The sequence below is a fragment of the Macaca mulatta genome, chromosome 8 (genome assembly GCF_049350105.2).
Source record: "Macaca mulatta isolate MMU2019108-1 chromosome 8, T2T-MMU8v2.0, whole genome shotgun sequence".
In the NCBI taxonomy this organism is placed as follows: Eukaryota; Metazoa; Chordata; class Mammalia; order Primates; family Cercopithecidae; genus Macaca; species Macaca mulatta.
Genome location: NC_133413.1, coordinates 126,639,549 through 126,662,021, shown reverse-complemented (window position 1 = coordinate 126,662,021; position 22,473 = coordinate 126,639,549). Strand labels below are relative to the sequence as shown.

Here is a 22,473-nt window from a genome sequence, read left to right as displayed (position 1 = left end):
CACCAAAACCATGGTTTGCAGAAAACTTTAAAGTAGTGCTTCCCAAATATTTCGGTCTTTAGCCCTTTTCATGCACTTCGAAATTACTGAGGGGCCTAAAGAACTTTTGTTTATGTGAGTTGTATCTATCAATATTTACTATATTAAGTTTTATTTATTTACGTATTTTTTATTTTTTATTTATTTTTTTGAGACAGGATCTCTCTCTGTCACCCAGACTGGAGTGCAGTGGTGTGATCACAGCTCACGGCAGCCTTGACCTCCCTGGGCTCAGGTGATCCTCCCCCTCAGCCTCCTGAGTGGCTGAGACTACAGGAGCACACCACCATATTTGGCTAATTTTTGTATTTTCTTGGGCAGAGATGGGGTTTCACTATATTGCCCAGGCTGGTCTTGAACTCCTAGTGGGCTCTGGTGATACACCTCTGTTGGCCTCTCAAAGTGTTGGGATATCAGGCATAAGCCACCACACCTGGCCTACCATATAAAGTTTTAAAACTGAGAAATTAAAAATATTATTTATCAATTCATTTAAAATAATAGTAAACCTATTACATGTTAATTTAAATGCAATACATTTTTCTGAAAATTATATATTTTTTTAAAATAGTGAGAATGACATTGTTTTATATTTTTATAAAATAGCTTTAATTTCTGACTTAGTAGTAGACAGTGTAATTCGCATATCTTATTTACACTCAATCTCTTTTCATATCCTATGCCATGTACTTCTGGAAGACTTCATGAACAGAGTAAGAAGTGAAAAGGCAGATAGTTTTTGGTATTCTTATGAAAATGGTTTTGACCTCACGGATCCATTGGTAAGGTCTCAAGCACCCACAAGGTCTCTGTATCACACTTTGAGAACTTCTGTGTCTACCATATGCTCTGCAGGAAAAAAGACCATGATCCTTGAAGGAGATGTGATATATAAGAAGTAATACTAATAAGAATAAAGTGGCAAACATGTGTAAAACTTCAAATTAATATTCTAAAATATAAGAATAATGTTTAATTGGGAGAGTGCATATAAGCATGAATGATGTGTGTTTAGAATAAGGAACAGATAGTAATAATAATAACAACAGATGTTATTTATTGAAAACTTCAATGTGCCAGGTATTATGTTAAGCACCATCATTTAATCCTGACACTAACCTTGCAACATGGCTACTCTTATGATCATCCTTTTGTAGTTGAGAAAATCAAAACCCAGAAAAATAAAGCAGCTCATCTATGGTAACAAAGCCAGAAAATGAAAAGGCTGTGGTTCTAAATCTTGCAATCTGATTCTAGAGACTTCAGTGAAATAGAATAATGTCTAAAGTTAGAAAAATATTAATGGAAATGTAGTGGTTTAACTTTGCTAAGAGGATAAATTCATATTTAACATGTGCCTATTATGTGCTTAGTTTAACACTAGACACTATAGAGTATTTTAAAAGTCCCCATTCTAATGAAGTTTACAGTATTATGGCAATAAAACATGTTAGATGGAAATGTATACATTACAGTAAAAAATCGTGCTGATATAGCTATGGGCATTTCTAAGTAGTGACATTGTGGAAAAGGATTTGACATCATCTTGGAAGGAAAGTGGACTTGGATCAACAGAGTAGTAGAAAAGATTTCGGTGAACATCTGAGCCATGGAAAGTAGAATAATCATGACCTATAAAGGGAACCATATGAAACCTATTTGACATACAAAAAATATTTGTTTAGGGGAAGTTTAAGTTAGGCAACACCTAAGTTTGGATCAGACTGTGAAAGTCACTGAATACAAAGATGAGCTGAGCCTTGAAATCCACAGAGAGAAAGCAGAACTTGTGCAAAATCCAGTACTGCAAAAGTGGTAAATCATCTAAAGAAATAATTATTAGACAATGCTAAGTGATTTAATGTTGTAGAGACCATATTTGAACGATGAGTAGCCTGTCATGTGTGATATATAAAAATGAAAGTTATTATGGACAGTTTCAAAGTTTGTGTGGATCCTCTCCTGTGAACCCCAGATTCTTCAACTCTCTGGAGTTATAATAATCTCCCGCCTGTGTGGTCTTCTGTATTTTTTCCTCATTGTTATCAATTCTCTATATTCATCTGGTCACCAAATTTTCATGTGTGTCTTTGAGTTGGGTTTTACGTTGTTGAAAAATACTCGATGTTGCTGTCTTCAGGAAATAAATCCAGTGTGGCAAGGGAACAAATACTCTCAAGACCAGGAACAACAAGACTTTTTTTGACCACTCTATTGATTACACATGACCTGAATCAGCTCTTTAATTCTTCAATCTTTACATCTCTCAACTGGGGCGAGCAGCCAACATTAATACTAGATAATGTTGAAAAGCATTGACTCTTCCTGATAAAGGAGGATTATTAGAAATCATTGACTAACATCTCAAAACTTTGTATTGCTATTTCACTTTAAGCAGCACTGTGCCATACGTTGTATTTTAATTACTAACTAGATTGCTAAATGTAGATTGTAATTTGATAAAATATCTGTAATGTAGGCAAGCTACTATAGCTAAATACCCTTGCCATTTGCTTACACATATTGTATATATACACGTGTGCCATATGCACACATATGGTGAGTTGCTATGTGGCTGTAAGACTTGGACCTGTATTTTCAGCAGTTCCATTTGTGGAGGTTCAGAACAGTGTTTATAGTAGTAAGAAACTTTGGCAAGAATCGAAATCTACAACTTTTCTTCCTTAGCCATTTTAGTCACAGGCATTCTATTCCTGACTCTGATAATAGTCATAGTTCACATGGATATAGTGCTTTATTGTTCCTGAAACACTGTTGCATAATTTTCACTGGGATAGTAGAGCACTTAAGCATGAGAACAAGGCCAGTGTGACAACAGCACGTGAGCAGTGGGAGTGCTGTGAGGAGATATGAGATGAGTCTATGAGCTAGGCAGCATCTAGATAGCAGGACAAGTATTTGGTAATAAGGAGTTTGGCCAGTGTAATATATGCAATGGGAAGTCACTGAAAGGTTTTAAGCAGGAGAGTGACATAAATTAATTTACATATGTAAACGTCTCCCAGGGTGCTGCATGGAAATAAATTATAGGAGAATAAAGAAGAGTGAAAACACAGAAGGCAGTTAGGAAGCTACTAAAATAGCCCAGCTGAGAGGTGGTGGTGGCCTGGATGGGTTTATCTTGAAGCTAATGAAAGCCCCCTTGCCTACATAGACCTCTTCTTAGGCTAGGAGAAGAGCCTTAGTGATGTATTCATGGGTCATATATCTTTGTGATATTTGCAAAAACAAGACATTTTAGCTGCTAACTGTTAAGACAACTGTTCCTTTCTATTCTGACTCTGCCACCCACCCATGCTTCCACTTGGGTGGGGTGATAGTGGAGGGGTTGTGGGTATTTTGGGGATCCTGTCAAGGGGAAGGTGAGTCAGCCATATGTCATTGTAACTATGACTTGCAAAGATGCTATAGAACAGTTCCATGAAACAAATGAAGTGAACTCACTTGATAATCTTTACGTTTATTGGACAGCCAAAGAAATACAGATTGGGAAATAATGAGATATAAAACAAAGATATAAAACATTCAGAATTGAATTGTGTAACCCCAAATTTTCAGATTTCACTAATTCATTAAGAGGAAGAGATAAATGTTGAGAAGTACAGTCAATTCTTTTATCTGTGGGTTTTGCATCCACAGATTTACCAAACACAGATCAAAAATATTCAGGAAGAAAAACCAACAATAACAATTAACAATACACCAATAAAATATATTAAAAAATAAAACAATGTGGTATAACAATTATTTTCATAGCATTTACATTGTATTACATATAACAAGTAATCTAGAGATGATTTAAAGTATACAGGAGGATGTGTGTAGATTATATGCAAATACTATGCCATTTTATATGAGGGACTGGAGCATCCAGATTTTGGTATCTGAGAGGGGTCCTGGTCCCAATTACCAAGAGATGACTGAAACTGACAGTTCATTGATTGCTTGATAATCCAATTAATGAGGAGGAGCAGATCATATAAACATATTGGCAAAATATTTAAATTTTTTGCTATTTCACAAGATGAAAATAACATAAAACTACTAACACACCATTCTCAATTAGAACATCAACAACAAACTGCTTAACGAGTTTTGCTGATTCAAAGAGTATTTAAGATTAGTCATTTAAATTAGTCACTAATCACCTCTGTAACTATGATTAGTCATAGAAAACTTGAAATGCTCCTAAATCTTACAGCTCATCTACGAAAGAAACGAGCAAGTAGTCTTTCCAAATTTGACAAAAATCTCTAATGTTTGCATAATACTACAATAACATGTAAAGCTGAAATAAATACTTTAAGCTTTTAGTGATTGATATTGTTTGGCTCTGTGTTCCCACCCAAATCTTATGTGGAATTGTAATCCCCGTGTGTCTAGGGAGGGAAGTGATTGGATTATTGGGGTGGTTTCCCCCATGCTGTTCTCATGATAGTGAGTGAATTCTCATGAGTTCTGATGGTTTTATAAATGGTAGTTTTTCCTGTGCTCTCGCATGCTGTCTCTCATGTGCCACCATGTAAGATGTGCTTACTTCACCTTCTGCCATGATTGTAAGTTTCCTGAGGCCTTCCAAGTCATGTAGAACTGTGAGTCAATTACACCTCTTTCTTTTATAAATTACCTGGTCTTGGGTAGTTCTTTATAGCAGTGTGATATTGGACTAACATGGTGATTATCCTCAACTTGCCAGAAGAAAGATTGTATTATCTATTTTAAAAAGATAAAACAATAAGAAAGATTGTTTTATCAAAAGCTATTTTACAAAATTTTTGTCCTAAAGAGGTGATCAAAGAATGTGCAGCCAAAGCATTCAGGAAAAATTATGGAGGTGTGTGAACATGTCAAGTAATAAACACGGTGTATTATTTTTCTTTATTTTTATAAAGTTTGCAGTATTTCAAAACAGCTTTAAAAATTTGTTTTCAAGCAAGTACATAATGTTTTTTAACCTAATTTTGTATTCTTAGCTTTGTATGCCCTTTCTTTAAATGTGGCCTCCCAAACTGCACAACCCCTCAGGCCTCACAAAACCTGGATCTGCCCCTTAGACTTGGGTTGAGGCTGTGCAGATGGAAAAATTGGACACATTTAGGGTGGATTTTGAAGGTAGAATAAATGCTTATAGGATTGTCTTATTTGAAGGACTAGAGCCCATTTCTGAAGGGTGAATGAGTTAAAACTGAGAAACACAGCCAGTCTTCAAAAGTTATACAACTTGGAACTGGGTAACTAGGATTTGAATCCACATGTGTCAGGCTCAGATGCCTCTGCTTACTGTCACATGCAAAGCATCATTTTCCTTAGGGTGGTTCTGAAGATTCATTTAGACGAGGTCTACAAGGTGTTTCACGTGGCGTCTGGCATAGTGTTGAGTGTTCTTGGGGTGTTGTTATGATTCAGATGATAAGAGGTTTATTCTTCACATGTGCATGGTTTTTTAAAATTGGGAACATTTTCTCTACCTGCCAATCTCTCTGCAGGAGTCAGGCTACTTTGCTGTAGGTTTCCAGTTTTTCAGGGAATAAAGGAATCTCTTCATTGCTCCCTACTTGTTACTTGTCAGCCAGCCAGCGCCCAGTGCTAGGAGTGTCTGCTCACAAACAGCAGAGTCCTTTGGCTGACCAGCCTAGGAATGTCAGCAGAAACTGTACGTGCTCCATTTGGGGTGTTTGTGGTACCCTCAGTTTTAAAAGAGATGGGAGAAGAGAGTCAGATGTTTCCTAATGAGGCAAGAACAGGATTAACCTTCAGGACTCTAAAGAGATTCTCAGATAACCTGATCTAGCTTGTTCAGAGTGTATCAGGCAGATTTAAGGTGAGGAGTGAGGTGGGATGAGTCTAATTTTTATATAGCAGGAGCATTCTTGGAGTGATTTGTTTCAATGTCTGACACTCTTCTAATTAATGCTTTTTAGATTTCTCGATTCCTTCTGTAAAACTTATTTTTATCATCCGTTAAATGAGAATAGTAACATTTTATCTCTTTGGGAACTAAAATTTCATTAATGCTTTTACTTTCTAAGTGTTATCTTAATTAGTTCTTACTTTATCATCCAACCAGCCCCTAATCCTCTTTTTGTTTTAAATTTTTATTTTTCATTTCAAGAGGTAAGAATTGAAGGCTTTCGGATAAACAGACACATGCTTAAACGTGAACATGAGCTGTTTTTGCTGGGGGAAAATGTGAGCTCTAAAAACAGGGTGTTTTTCTTAATGTTCCATTCCATATCCGTGTCGCAAGGACTACTGCTTCTGTTATCCCAGGCCACCACACCCTTAATTGATCATAATAAATCCTGTGGGCTCCCAGCCGCCAGTGGTTTGTCTGAAGAGATAGCAGCTACCCTTGTTAGTGTTTCATTTGCTGGTAATTCTGCTTGGCTTCTGCATTAGGATAGTGCCCGATACAGATTTCAGTTGTAAGTTGAATTCTGTCCTTTAATTACTCTTTCTCCACCCCCTCTTAAATAAATGTGGCATCCTCACATAAGGGCTGGAGCGACTTCTTTTTCTTTCCTTCAGCAGTCCCACATCTCGCTACCCAGAGTTCCACGTCACTTTTTCTCTGGGAAGTGAGACAAACCAACCAAACCATTCTTTCTGGGCCTCCCCAGTGCAGCACTAGAAATTACATAAGAGATGGGTCCATGAAAGCAAGAGGAATATTAAAAGAATTGAGAGATGATTCAGAATTAAAGAAGGATTCCATCAGAAGCGAGACTTGTTTTGGACAAAACTTTATTTCTTGATTTTCTTCCCCTGGTATAACTTTGTTTAAAACACATGATGAGATCAAGCAACATGGGTTTTTAAAATAGCATTAAAAATTAAATTTTTCTTGTTCAAATATTATGGTAGTAAGCAAGTTATTTTAGGAACTGAATGGTGAACTTCTATTTTCAGACTGAGAGACCATTTGGTCTGTTTCTCGTTCAATACAAAAAAAAATAGTTCAATTTTTATATTGGTTCAGTACAAAAGTTCAAGACAATTCCATACAGAACTACAACATTTTTTTTTTTACATGGAAGCTTTTATTTCTTGTAACTGAAAAGAATAAATCTGGTTCTGAATTTCTAACGAAATTATGTTTTTAATTTACCCCATGCCCCTTTCTAAAAATACACACAAACACCCTTACCTATGTCAACATTGTGTCTGCATGCCCCTACAACTGTGTTTATATTTACAGAAACAAAATGTATGGCTTTTTCCCCTTTGGTCTGATATCGGTATTTTTTAATTTTATTTATTTATTTATTTATTAGCTACAGCTGAATGAAAGCCCCAACAGGAACAAAAAGTCATGTCACTTTTCTTTCTTTAATGCAGTATGTGCAGACTGGCCATAGTGCTGCCTGCAGTCTCCATTCTGGTCCGTGAAGAAATTAGGGAAGCCAGAGTTCTAGATCCCAATGATAAACATCCTCCCTTTTCCTGTGATAGTCTTGGTTCAAGTGTGATCACTTTAGGTGAATGTGGAAATGACAGTAGGTAATCTTGCAGCCAATTTCTCAAGCTTTGCATTGCTTCTTCCATAGAAAACAGGGGAAGTTTTCTTTGTCACTGCTTTTCATCTTATTAAATGCCTAGTGCTAGATTAATATTGTAGTCTCTTAATCACAATAGGAAAATGAAGGAGTGGCCTGATTAATGCATAACTTATCAGTTATTATGCCTTTGGCTCTGTCTCCCTCTTCTCCCTTCTAGCAACCTCCTCAGGACAAGCTCCTCCTCCTAAATTACTGTATCCAAACATTCGAGCCTGACCTACTTATTGAAGAACATGCCCAGAAATTTGATGCTGTAATTACTCCCAGAATTAGCAAAAAAAAAAAAAAAAAAAAAAAAAACAACCCAGAAAACAAAAAAAACCCCACAAAAAACTACAACAGAGAAGCCCAAACCCCCAAAGATAACTTGTTCATCCTACATCCCCTTATAGTAGCTGTTCAAAGTATAAGCAGAGAGTAGACTTTGATGAAGTGCTAGGCTTTTTTGTTTAAATAAACAAATAAATACATATATCTGTCCTTGCCACATCGTCAGAAGCTTGATTTGGTTTCACAGTGAATGCAGCTACACGCCTCAAGTGACTGCTTTTAAACAATTAAGTCCTGTCTCCACCTTAACATTTTATTCATTAGTCACCGTTGAACCTTTGTCCCTACTTGTCAGTATCTGAGAAAACATAACACTTTAGATCAGGATGTGTACACATTCCCTCCATCAGTGTGATAATAGTTTCCTAACTCATGGCCAACCTGTAAAAATGGAAACTCCATATCATGGGTGGCGTTGAGAAATCTCATTCGAGCTATGTCTGGGTTACTCCGTTAGTCTGGATGAAACAGAAAGCAGAAATCTGGTTATAGATAGTGGATTTTTTTTTTTTTCATATATCTGGGTGTGTAACATCTTTTAGATTAGTGGTTTCCAAATTTTTAAATTATGGTCCAGTAAAAAGAAAAGAGTAAAAAATGTAAAGGGCCTCTATGGGACTGCCTCTTTGTTCTTTTGTCAAGTAAAAAAGTAACAAATTGTCTCTACTTTTGCCACCATTTTGTGAAAGGAAGGGTATCGAATACTAAAAAAGCCACAAAAGTTGTAATCTCAGATTCAAAGGAAATTCTTTTAAATAAATACTTTTAGCTTTGTTGAAAATGCACTGTCTGGTTTTCTCATTTCACTGTAGACCTGTGAGAATGCTGTGCTGGAACAGAACAGGTCTGAGACGTGCTCTGGGCATATGGCTCTGTGTGCATTTGGTTGCCTGACATCTCAGCAGAGACCCTGGATGTCTGTCAGTGTAGGAGTTTTACCTCCCTGGTTTTTTTTTTTTTTTTCCTTTCTTATCAGCATGTTGGGATGGTTGCTTTATATCTCATGTGTTTCTGCCTACTGGGTGTATCCTCACGTGGATGGCTTTGAACTTCACGTTATTTCTCTGGGAAGATAACTATGCTTGTGGGCTTAGTGAAGATTACTCATTTTGAAACAGGATCAGCCTTACACTTACGTAGAGTAGGCAGTGGCTTATGTGGCATGATTTGTGGGGTGCTGAAAAAGCTTGAAAATAATTCTTCAACTCAGTTGACACACAGTGTAAAATCCAAAACACAGATTTTTATTTCTGGGGACTCCCCTGGCAGCCCTTGTGACTCCTTTTCTCTATCTACACACTTCCCTTAGGTGATCCCTGTCATTCTGAAGGCTTTCAATACCACTGTTATGCTGACAATCTGTTATTTTTTAAATTGACACAATATTTGTACATATTAATAGAGTAATTATCCTGATTTGATCATTGACAACCTGTTTTTAAAATGGATCTGTTTTTGAACGGGGTTGGGTGGGGGTTGTTTTTATCGACAGGTCATGAGATGTTTGCCATTGAAGGTAGTTTGTTACACACAGTTCTCAAGAGGAAGGGGCGTGCCATAGCACACAGGGCCACACGGGCAACACCAGGGTCGGTCAGAAGGCAGAAGAAGCAAGAAGAATGGGCCATAACCCTTATTGTGATTTTCATGGGAAGGAATGTGCAAGGCAGGGTAAGCAAGCTGAGCAGGTTTAGGATTAGACTGAGTAATTTCAGTGGACTCTGCACTCTAGGAGTGGTCTCTAGTTGTCTGCTATCTGGGCCTGGGTTGAATATGGCAGGGGAATATTGAGAGCTTTAAAAAGGAGGTAGTTGGAGGTGTGGGTTCTGGATTAGTTGGTTTGCATATGAAAGGCGTGCTCCACAGGGAGTCATTTGGTATCTCTGGGGATTAGCTAGCCCTGGGGGGGCAGTCTCTCCCTTGTCAGTGAGGCTCTGGAAGCCAGAGCATCAATAATACAGAAAATAAGAAAATAGAGTTACTTGGCATGGTCCCTTAGATGTTTTAGGGCATTTCAAAATTAACCTGCCATTCTGCCTGGCAGGAGATGGTATCTCAATATGATTTTGATTTGCATGTCTCTAATATTCTCTCTTATAAGTGGGAGCCGAACAATGAGAACATGTGGACACAGAGAGGAGAACAACACACAATCGGGGGGGAGTGGAAGGAAAGCATCAGGATAAAGAACTAACACATGTGGTGCTTAATACCTCGGCGACGGGGTGGTAGGGGTGGCAATTAATACCTAGGCGATGGGGTGGTAGGGGCGGGAAATACCATGGCACACTTTTACCTATGTAACACACCCACACGTCCTGCCCATGTATCCTATAACTTAAAATAAAGTAAAATAAAAATTAACCTGCCTTTCAGTTCTACCTCCAGAATATATCTTGTATTTATACACTGTTCCTCATAGCCATTGCCACCATGCTAGTCTAATTCAACACTTCTTATCTCATCTTTAGACTTCCAGTCTTCTCAATGTGGAGAAGACACAATGACAGCTAACAATCATTAAACAACCTAAAAAAAGGAACAAATGAATATAAATGCTATAGAAGTGTAAACACTATCCTATTCTTCCATTCTTCTTAATCCCCCACCATCACTATCCTGCAGCACAGGACATAATTTATTATGCAGTTACATGCTAGAGTAAACCTTTAGTAATATTAAGTAGAGCATGTCACTTCCTTACTTCAAACTCTTTAGGGTTGTAACATTTCCAACATGTGCATAATCAAACCCTCCTTCCTATCATGGGCTAGGATTCCCGCAGGATATGACAGCTGTCTAGCTTTCTAACCTCATTTCAGGCCACCTTCACCCTCACTCATTATGCATCATAGCCTCTTTGAGGTTCTAGAACATTCTAAACCCTTTCCTAAGGAAGTTGGCAATTGCTGGTCACTCTGTGCAAGTTTCCTCCTAGGCTTTCTGTGTGTGTCTCCTTGTCTTATAGTATCTGCTTAATAATCATCTCTTTAAAGAGGACTTCTCTGATCATCCTCTGTAACTATACCCCTCTGTCATGTATAATATCAAGTTTCTTTCTTTTATAATGTTTATATTGATGTCTGTTTATTCATTGTTGGTTTGTTGTTTATTGTGTCTTCTCTGCATGAATGTAAGCTCCAGGAGGGCTGACCCTCATCTGCCTTTTTATTATTATAGTCCTATTACCTATTAGAGCCCCTTACCTAGAATAGAGGTTTGATTAATGTTTTCCGGAAAAATAAATTGTTTGCATAGGCACTCTTTTCTCTCACAACTCCTTCAAAGTTCAAGGCACGTCTCTTAAGAAGACATAAAATCATAGTGAAAATTAGTTTATCAGTTTATCCTGATTTCATAAAAACAATATAAGCCCAGAGAGTGGGAGGAAGAAGAATGAAAGCTGGCCAGATTTATACAAAATGTATGAAGGTATGAAGAAAAACTCATGTGGAAATGTCTGTTTTGTGGGTTTTAGGGTTTTTTTTTAAGCTACCATCTCTTGAAAATATACTGTGTCCCAGGCTGTGGTAAATATTTTTAAATATCACTTATTCATCACAACAACTATACAACGTAGGTATTCTTCTCCTGATACTACAGATAAGGTTTATGAGGAGGATTTGTAAGATGACAAGTTTTATCTGGTTCCTAATTTAGTGTACTCCATAAAAATAGAAGAATGTAAGCTCTGAAGCCACAGAGTAAGCATTTTCATTTCTCACTGCACCATTACTAACTGTGTGACTTTGAATATATTACCTAGCCTCTTTAAAAATTGTTTTCTTGGCCAGGCACATAGCTCACACCTGTAATCACAGCACTTTGAGAGGAAGAGGAGGGTGGATGGCTTAAGCCCTCCTTCCCAGGAGTTTGGGACCAGCCTGGGAATCACGGTGGGAGCCCTTCTCTATAAAAAATACAAAAATTAGCTGGGCGTGGTGGTGTGCACCTGTAGTGCCAGCTACCTGTAGAGGCTGAGGTGGGAGGATCACCTGAGCCTGGGAGGTCGAGGCTTATTTTAAGTTCTGGGATACATGTGCAGAACATGCAGGTTTGTTACATAAGTAAATGTGTGCCACGGTGTTTTGCTGCATCTATAATGAACACATTAATAACAGCTAAAGGATCAACCTCATTTGCGATCACATTTAAAGAGAATAGCTCCTCTCAATTTCTGTTCTTTGAACTTTTTATAGTATGATTTTGGTATTAGGGTTGAAAAAGATTTCAGTTGTTCTCCTCCTTTCAATTGCCCTTACCTCCTGCCATTGTCCAGGTTACATAAAATTTCTTTTAATCATCTATTTACTAAGTGGTTGTCCAAACTTGTTTTATGGGAACTCAAGTAATGTAGCTGCTCCTTCTCCTTTAGCAGCCAGCTCCAATGGTCAGCAAGGATTGCCTGATGCCATGCCTTCATTTTCTCTTTCATAATGCAGTCCTAGTACTCTTAACCAACACCCTTTGCATTATCCAAAGTAATTCATTTCTTTCCCTCATGTTCATGCCCTTTAGGTATTTGTAGACTGTTATCATGACCCCTCCACCTTTAATTGTCACTGAGTCAGGTTATACTTATTTCCTCTTTTCATCTCTCCCCATAAGTCCATTCCCCCAGGCCTGTAATCATTTTGTTACTTTTCTTTGAGCCCTTTCCAGTTTGCTGCCTCTTTCTGGAAATAAGGCTCCTAGAAATGACCATATCACCACAAATGTATTCTCTGTAGAGCTCCTTGGAGCCCCACAACTGCTTGGTTCGAGAAATGATACTTCACCAAGCCAACTTCACAATGAGATAGTGCATTTAAAGCACATGTTGGCTGGGCGTGGTGGCTCATGCCTGTAATCCCAGCACTTTGGGAGGCCAAGGCAGGCAGATCAAGAGGTCAGGAGATCGAGACCATCCTGGCTAACACGGTGAAACCCCATCTCTACTAAAAATACAAAAAAGTAGCCGAGCGTGGTGGCACGTGCCTGTAATCCCAGCTACTCTGGAGGCTGAGGCAGGAGAACTGCTTGAACCCGGGAGGCGGGGGTTACAGTGAACCGAGATCACGCCACTGCACTCCAGTCTGGGCAACAGAGCAAGACTCCATCTCAAAAAAATATAAATAAATAACAAATAAAAATAACATGTTGCATTCTACTTTGTATTTGCTTTTGTACATGACTAATTGTCTTTCCTAGATTTCAAGTTCCTTAAGAGAAGCAATCACGCACAATTTACTTTTTTTGGATGGATAAATGCCTTAAATCTTGGCTGCATATTGGAATCACCTGGTGCTCTTTAACAACTTACTGACACCTGGCTCCCCTCCCCAGGCATTCTGAGTTAATTAATATGGGATGTGACTTGGGTATCAGAATTTTTTTAAAACTCCCTAGATGATTCTAATGTGCAGCAAAGTTTGGGAACCACACTTTAAAAACAGGTGCTTACTAAGTATTTGGCAGGTGAATGAACAAATGAATACTGTATCTTTTCATCCATTAATACCTCCAAGTATCTCCAAGGGTAATTGTCTCCCAGCTTCCTGCTACTAAATAAGATTTATCTGTGTTTTATATTGATATTTCAAACTTTTCCAGGTCACCACTCATTGAATGGGATTTTTGTCAGAATTTCTAAAAGTCTTAGAGCAATTTTATCGTGTGTCTGGCCTCTGCTTTCTGACAGCCTTCTCGGTTTAATAGAGCTCTCACATTTAAGTGTCTCATTTCACATCCTTCCACGTACTTGTGAATGAAATATCAGAACTGTTCTTCCCCACCTTTTTTCCATTCATTCTTTGCTATAACACTCAGAAACCCAATGAAGACCTACTTTATTGAAATGGCTATAAGCTTTTTCAGTAATTTTCTCTGGCAAATTTTAATTCAAGAGCACACGCCTATCCAGATGAAATTAGGTAACTCATATTAGAGAGAATTTAAGGGTGCAGTTTAGCATATTCATAAATATTGTGTCAATTCAGTAATAGATTTAAATAAATTAATAGACTATACTTTTTAGACCAGTTGTAGGTTTACTAAAAATTCAACAGAAAGTACAGAGAATGCCCATAGAGTTTTTTTTTTTTTTCTGTTTTATCTGGGATGGAAGCTCAAGCATCATATTCCGGGAAATGTCCTTTGGATCTTTGGCTGACGCTCTAAATAGTAAATGTTACATAGGAAAGTAGTAAAGGTTACAAGAATATGAAATTGTACTGTGTTGGATTTTTAATTATAATGATTAGAAAAATGGGGTTTACCTGGTATGATTTGGAGTTTATTCTTTTTTTACGTGGATCCTTCAAATATTTTCACTTTTAGCACAATCAAAAAGAAGACAGCCAAAATGCAACTCCCACAGCAAGACCGCACGAAACCAGCATTCTTATCCTAAGAAGCCTTCCTTTTAGGGATAGCTGAGTTGCTGAAAGACAGACAGGTCTCTAGAATGTGGGGCAAAGAGATCATCACCAAAGGAGCAGCTTGTCAGAACAAGCAATTGACCTTTAGTAGCTATACATTCTTGTCTTTACCACTGTAGAAATTCTTTCCTTGGGGCTTGCACAAGACTAAAATTAGAGCTACTGCAGGTAGCTCTAATTCATTATTTCTTTGTCTTCTACATCCTGCTTTTACCAAACACAGAGTTTCAAAAATCAAAGAAAACATATACTTACCGATTTTCTCAGCCCATCATGGTAATATGTTTGAGGTCGGAGAAAGGTCTGGGTTTTGATTAACCCCAGTAATGAACAGAAAGGAGAGAAGCAGGTCCAAAGAGATTCTCACTCAGCAGCCCATAGCACCAGAAAAATGATTTTCAGAAGTGAAGGCTCCAAGTAACCAGTTGTCCAATTACTTTCATTTTATAAAAGGGAAATAATAAAGTATGTGAGAATGACATCTTTATTAAAACTTATGAAGCCATATTCAGTAACTTTCCTGTGGCTAAAACTCTGTTTTCTTAATATTTCTATTAGTCAGCCAGGTATTACATCTACATGCTTTATCGAGCCACATAAGAGACCTGAAGCACTGTATATCTTTAGACTTAGAATATTTCTTGAATTCTTCCACCATTATGGTAAAAAGTGCAGACGACAAAACTTTTCAGGATGCTTGCCAAAGGAAAACATCATAGTAACCTCTTAGTTGACATGTTTAATTAATGCAAAATTTGTTAATAATCAGAAAGAAACCATTCTAAAATATTTTTGTTCTAAAGGTAATAAATAAAGTGCAGCAAAATCTCAGGTATTGGCAATTGGGATATGGTGGTTAGCTATGTGATACTATAGCAAATTTTTGAGAAAGGACTTTTGGATAGCATTCATCTATGAAGTTGTCATTTTAACAAAAGCAATAATGAGTTCATTAAACTTTGTTTACTAACCCAGTAAAAGCAGAAAAAGTTTATATTTCATATCATCTAAAGAGTGGTTCAGGAACTCTCTGCCTGGGTCTAACCATAAACCCACTGCAGTAGGTTCTCTTTTGGTGGTATCGGGGTGGGGAGGAGCAGAAGTTGGCATTATAAACATGATCCCTAGCTGATTCTTAGATGCCTTGGAATTAACGTGTTTGCCAAACACTGAATGGGATGGGTCACAGTATGCTCTGTTCATTTTGCTTGTTAATTGTAAATTGAAACAGAAAATGTAAATTAGAACTACAGAAAATCTGGTAGTGAATTCTCCTATGCTGAAAATTCAGCTTTAAATAATTACAGACATAAAGACTCCAAATTCTTTGCCTTTAATATTTTAGCTCTTGAGCTAGCATGGATTCTAGACAATGAAAAAGGAAAAAGAATTAAAGGCAAACACTTTGGATAAAATTAATTCCCTAATGGGGAAAATGGAATAGAATTAAATTCAGATCAACATTGCAGTTAAAGGTGCTTGTTAACTGAAGTTTACTATAGATGCTTACATTTAAGCTAAAAATTCGGTTCTGTTATTTGAGTTCAGTTCCTTTTAGTTCCTCTCTCCCACTCTTTTATAAAGGTCTGGTTAAAAAAGTTTCAGGTATTGTTAAGGAGAAATAGCTCAATCTGTTATACCTAACTGATTTTACTTTTTTCCTCATGGAAGTGATCCCACTATAGAATCTGACTGAATGAAATTCCTCCTATTCCTGCCTCAGTGTGTCATAGATAACACTAAAAATAAGAAGAATGCAGGCAAAATTACAGGGGGTTATTTATTCTCATTTAAGAGACAAAAAGATTCTAAGCAATTCAAGTGCACCCAGTACATTGTATATTCATTTCAACCATCTTGCCATTGATTAAAACAGTTCAGAAATTTCAATTTTGAATTTTTTTGCTAAGACCAAGTGAGTTTATTTGAATATTTTCCAGGGTGGCAAATCTTTATAATTTGAAAGTGGCTTTGATTTGGGGGAATAACCTGATGATGTGGTCATCCATTTTAACACCTCTTTGATCAAAAACTACATTGCAACTCTAAAATAATGAAACTGATTTTCCTCTATGATTCATAAATGGGTTCCAAAGGTGATTCCAAAAACAAAATTCTACTAATACTTTGAGCTTAAACAGTATTACTGTGATTGACAAGGAATTTAATGTGACAAAGGTGAAATAACCCTGGTGATGGAGTATAAGAACTCACTTAAATTGTAGCTCTGAAACTATTACCTGTGAAACTTCAAGCAGCTTACTTGCTCAAAGTTTCACTTTTCTCATTTCTAAAATGAAAATTAAAACAAGCTAAGCCATAGGTTACAGTAAGAACTAAATAAAATATGTGAGATAGTGCTTTATTAAATATAAATACAAATATGTTGTTATTGATAAGCATATTTATTTCTGAGCTGTTTGTTTTGAAGAACAGCTCAGCTTGGATTAATGAGTTTTTCTGTCTTAAAGGGGTTCATATTTTGGTGGTTACTATTCAGTTAAGTATTAGTAACTATGTTTATTTAAGCAAATATTATTTATTATATATTGTTTAAAGTAGATTTCCAAAAATCTCCATTTGGCAGCACATTGGTCTCTCCTAGAAGATGCTGAAAAATAATAAAACAAATTTTTAAATATGGAATCTTAAGTCTTCCATATTTGTTTTTATACAAGTAAATTGGAACATTGAATTTCACTACTCAAGGCTTTGAGGAGCTAGTGTTTGTAATGAAGAACTAGTAAGTTAAGTGTGAGATATAAATATTTTTGATGAAAATAACATATTTATACCTTCACCCTAAATTTCAAAAATAATTCTTAAAAGACAATAATCTTAACTTTTAGTAATTATCATTTTTTAAAGAAAATCAATCTATCCATGTGTGATAATGGGAAAATGACATTATTAGTAATCATAATCCACAGAAAATTTTTGAAGCATTTCAGACAATTTTTTTCCCCATACTTTTTTTATAAGTGGAATTGGTTGACTTTTTATAAATGGAATTGGCTGATTTAATATGAATCTTTGCTACCTATTCTTTTCTATATCACATCAAAGTTTTCAAATCCAATGAACGAAAAGAAGAAGGCCAAAAGAGGTTTGTTATCTCCCCAAGTAAAAAGCTTAGCCCTGAATAATTTTGGTGGCCTCTTTGAGATATCAAAAAGATTTTGACAATGTTAAATATAATGCTGAAAGCCTCAGTACGTTTTCTTAATTCTTCCCTGTTTCATCTTGACATTACATGTCTAGTTCGGCCCTAGCTTTTGGGTAAGAGTTCAAGTGATATGGTTAAACTCTTAACCCTCAACAATGATGACTTTTCTACAAAGACACTTTGACACCATGGTCACAAGCCCTGCACATTTGATTAAGGGAATGACAAAAGCCACAGGATGGCATGAAGGAAGACCTTCAGGCTACAGGTTAGGATAATATCATACAGTTAACAACGCAACATATTTCAAATGCTCACGAATACCTTCTGAAGATTAATTCTGCATTAAATCTGTTTTTCAACCTTGGCCACAAAACATCTTATTCTTTAGAATTCATTTTCCCCGTCTTACAGTCTCCTGTGCTTATTTCACAAGAATCGAAGTCAGAGACTCCCATGTGGAATCCATGCTTGTATTCCAAGTCAACAAAAAGTGAATCCAACATATTACTAATTACCTTTAAAGGAAGGAAACCATCATTTTAACCAGACATTTAAGAAGATATATATATTTTTTTCTATCTAGTCCAAAACCAGGAACAAGACAATGGAATGTATTGAGCTAATTTAAGAAATTACTTCAAAAATAAATAGATGGGTCAAAAAAGGGCCTGCTGTATTAAATTTTAATGCTTAACTTTTCATATACATTTGTAGTTCTTTGTCAGGTTGAAAAATATATATGTATATGTATACATATATATACACACACACATATATATAAAATATATATTATATTTCATTAATTTTTGTTTTCTTTTTAAGATATTTTAAGAGAACGGACTGTATTTTTGTCACTGGTGGCTTCCCCAAACACACACAATAAATGCTCATTCTTTTGTTGAACTCATGTTTGTGTGAAGCTTTGAGAGGGTACCAGCAAAGTTTCCCAGCCTCTGAATACCAATCCAAATACAGCATCTTCTGTCAACTCTGGGAGAGAGCTTTTTTTTTAAGCCTTCGTCAGTCTACGTTTTAACAAGTCTTGACAATGGTAGCAATGAATATCGAGTACTTAGTTTGTGCCGGGTTCTGTGCTAAGTCCCTCACCTATATTTTTAACTCTTGTTAACCCTTTGAAATGTAAAGCACAGTTATTACTCCCATTATTCAGAAGAGAAAGTGAAAATTTGAATATCATGTTCAAAGTTACTCAGCTAGAAAGCTGTAGAGTCTGGGACTGTCTGTCTCCAAACTTCCTTGCAACTTAAGCATTGGCAGACACAGGATATCAGTGAGAGCTCAGCTTGCTGATAAGAAGATTAAAAAAGTGCCAAAGATGTTAATCTTCATGGTTTTGTTTAAGCCACCCTGGAATCTCCCCCGACTCCACAGCCGTGATGACAGCCCACTGGGGGAAATAAACAGATTCATCCTTTCCTGGCATTGCCCTTTCCTACCTCTGGAAGCCCCATCCTGCTGCTTCTCTCCTTCAATGCTTTTTGGGCTTCTGCTCCTGGATCTTTGCTCTGCCGGCTTCATGAAGGCAGCTCCACACAGCAGTGATGCCAGACTCCCATGGTGATTAATGCTATTCTGTGGACTCCTAGAATTCTAGAAAACTTGTGTGTACCAGCTGGGGTGATTCTAATCTCTGCGAATCTAGTCTAGGTCTCTCTAGGTCTAGTGAGTGGACTCTTCCATTCTATCCATTTACTTCCGTGACTCTGCCTGCTGTTTTAAAGCTGTTCTTACCTTAGCTCTACTATCTCTTTACAGACATTTCTCCTCCCTCTCTTTACATTCAAGCTTGATGCGTCTCTGAACATGCTCCCTATCATGAACATGAAGCTTCCCTCTTTCCCTTCCTGCTGATGGACAATTTAACCCCGTAGCAATTTGCAGGCATGAAACAGTTTAGATGGGACCTAGTAAGGGGTTAGTAGCACAGGCTACAGTGCTTGCCTGCATCACACAGCCGAATTACCTGCCGTGCAGTAACTGCTTTGTTTATGGAACAGCAGATACTATCTTTGCTTTTTCTGGCAGTCTTTATTTGCCAGGGCTTTCCCCAGCATCTCAGAAGTACAAATTCCTACTAGAATAAACCCTTGGAAGGGAACTCAAATTTACAAACCTGATTTTTAAATGATTCAGTTTGATTGCTTGCACTGTACATTTAAAACACAGACCTTTTGGGAAAATAAACTTCATGAGTATTCACTTCTCTTTTGCAGATTCAGATGCCTCATTGAGCTGCTATGCACTTGACTTCTCGAGAAAACAAATAGAAATTAGTTGATGCATTTTGTCAGGATGGACAAGTTCTTCTACCTTTTCTTTTTTTTATAAAACAAAAACAAAAAAACAACTTCTTCAATGTCTCCAGCTTTCTTTATTTTTTGTTCTTTCAGGCGTTCTTCCTGGAATCAGAGGCAATTTTGAAGTGATTCTAAATTTAGATTTTCATACTCAGCAAAGCTAGACGCTATATTTTTGCATATGTGAGGTAGAATAAAAGTCTCTAAAAGTTGCCTGTGGCATACGTACTATCCCATTTAAACCTGAGGGTCAGGTCTCCATCGATGATTTCTGTAGTTGTCACATGGTCCACAGAGGTTCTGACGGGCCTTCTGAACCATCCTCAGCCCAGCTCTGCATGGGACAATGCCTGGCTGGGTATTGAGGGCAAGGCACTTTATCATCTCAGGGTTATTTTGTCTCTGTTCTGTAACCTGGGTTACTCTTCACATACTTTTTATTATTTTTATTTTACTTTTACCTACAAGGAATGAAATTATAATGAACAGTAGGAATGAGTTTGAAGGAATCAGGAGATGTGTGGATGGTGAATACAATGAAAGTTGCCCTTTTATGTTGGTAATGGGAAAGTGGAGTGAGGGATTTTGAGTTCATTGGTTAGAAGCTTCAGGACATTTCTAGCACAGCCCGCACCCTCTCTGAGTTCCTGTCTAGTAGGAACATTCCCATTCACTGTACCACATGGCCACTCTATGTTCTTCATGTTCTTCACTCACTTTGTCCTGCAACTCCCCCCTTTTTTTTTTTTTTGACAGAGTCTCACTCTGTTGCCCAGGCTGGAGTGCAATGGCATGATCTCAGCTCACTGCAACCTCCACCTCCTGGGTTCAAGTGATTCTCCTGCCTCAGCCTGCCGAGTAGCTGGGACTACAGGCGCCCACCACCACGCCCAGCTAATTTTTTGTATTTTTAGTAGAGACAGGGTTTCACCGTGTTATCCAGGATGGTCTCAATCTCCTGACCTCGTGATCTGCCCACCTCGGCCTCCCAAAGTGCTGGGATTACAGGCATGAGCCACCGTGCCCAGCCTTAGGCTTTCTTCATCAGTCTCCTACTTTCTTGATTCCTTGCTTTACTCAAATACATAAATTAAACAGCAGAGTCATTAGTTCACTGCTACAAGTTGCCCAATTCTGTGGGCCATGAGGAAGTGCTGCACTTCTTTCTGTCACTTTGACCTGATGAGACACGATTATTTGCTATATTTCTCCAATAGCATGTTATTAATAAAATTATGATCTTCCTGATTATGTCTGTAACCAAGAAGGATATTTGGCCAGCAACAGAACATAGTAGATTTTTAAAATTTTAATTTATAGACTTTTTTTGATTTTTAAAAATTTTATTTATAGACTTAGGCGCTCATGTGCAGTTGTGTTACATGGATGTATTGCATAGTGGTGAAGTGTGGGCTTTTAGTGTATCCATCACCTAAATAGTGTACATTATACCCAGTAGGTACCCCCCTTCCACTCTGCCACTTTGTGGAGTCTCTTGTATCTATTATTTTACTCTGTATTTCCATGTGTACCCACTGTTTACCACTTCTAACATGCAGTTTTTGACTTTTTGTTTCTAAGTCATTTCACGTAGGGTAATGGCCTCCAGTTCCATCCATGTTGCTGTAAAAGATATGATTTCATTCTTTTTTATGACTGAGTAGAATTCCATGGTATGGAGATATATACATACATACACACACACACACACACACACACACACATCTAGATATCTAGATCTATACAGATGTATGTGTACATGTACACATATCTAGATCTATACGTATACACCACACATTAAATCCAACCATCCCTTGATGCACACTTAGGTTGATTCCATGACTTTGCTGTTGTGAATAGTGCTGCGATAAACATATGAATGCAGGTATCTTTTTAGATCAAATGATTTCCTTACCTTCAAGTAAATACCCAGTGGTGGGTTTGCTGGATTGTAGTCCTATTTTTAGTTCTTTGGAAGCCTCCACACTGTTTTCCATTGAGGTTTCAGTAATTTACATTCCAACCAGTAGTGTATAAGTGTCCGCTTTTCTCCACAACCTCACTAACATCTGTGTGTGTGGTTTTTTTTTTTTTTTTTTTTTTTCTTTTTTTTACTTTTTAGTAATAGCCATTCTAACTGTACAAGATAATTTTTAAAATCAGAAACATGTTTCAACATTCCTGTTCAGTGCTCCTCAGATATCAAGAGAGGTGATCACTGTAAATGTGCCAGAGCTGTGACCATCATCATTCACTTCATCTGCTGTGAAATAAGAGGCACGAGTGACGGCCACAGGCATAACATTCCTTGAAAGGTGACATGCTTAATCCTAGAAATGGGGGACGTGCGTTGTCCTTACAGATGGAAACGTGTCTCTATGGTGACTCTGGTGAAGGGAGGTGGCTGGGGATGGCTGGGGAAGTGTCTGAGTATTAACGCCTCAAACAAGCCTGAAGAAATGGAATGATGCCCCAGTAGCAGACACTTGGAGCCAATCTCAGTCAGAGGAACAGTGTTGTGCAAGTTCCGAATGGAAGATGCCTCAAAGGCCTCTAGGAACAAACAGAATTTCCTCTTCTATAAGCCCTGGAGATTAACAGCATGCCTGGATCAGTAG

At 37.4% G+C, this 22,473-nt stretch overlaps 1 long non-coding RNA gene across 1 annotated transcript in view; it reads left to right on the top strand.

Annotated features, from left to right (window-relative positions):
- Positions 1-4,518: 4,518 nt before the first annotated feature.
- The window catches only part of LOC114680434 (uncharacterized), a 42,978-nt gene continuing 25,023 nt past the window's right edge, over positions 4,519-22,473 (top strand). Inside the window, exon 1 of the long non-coding RNA XR_003732660.2 lies at positions 4,519-4,652. This is a non-coding gene — a long non-coding RNA (uncharacterized LOC114680434). The remainder of the gene's footprint in view (positions 4,653-22,473) is intronic.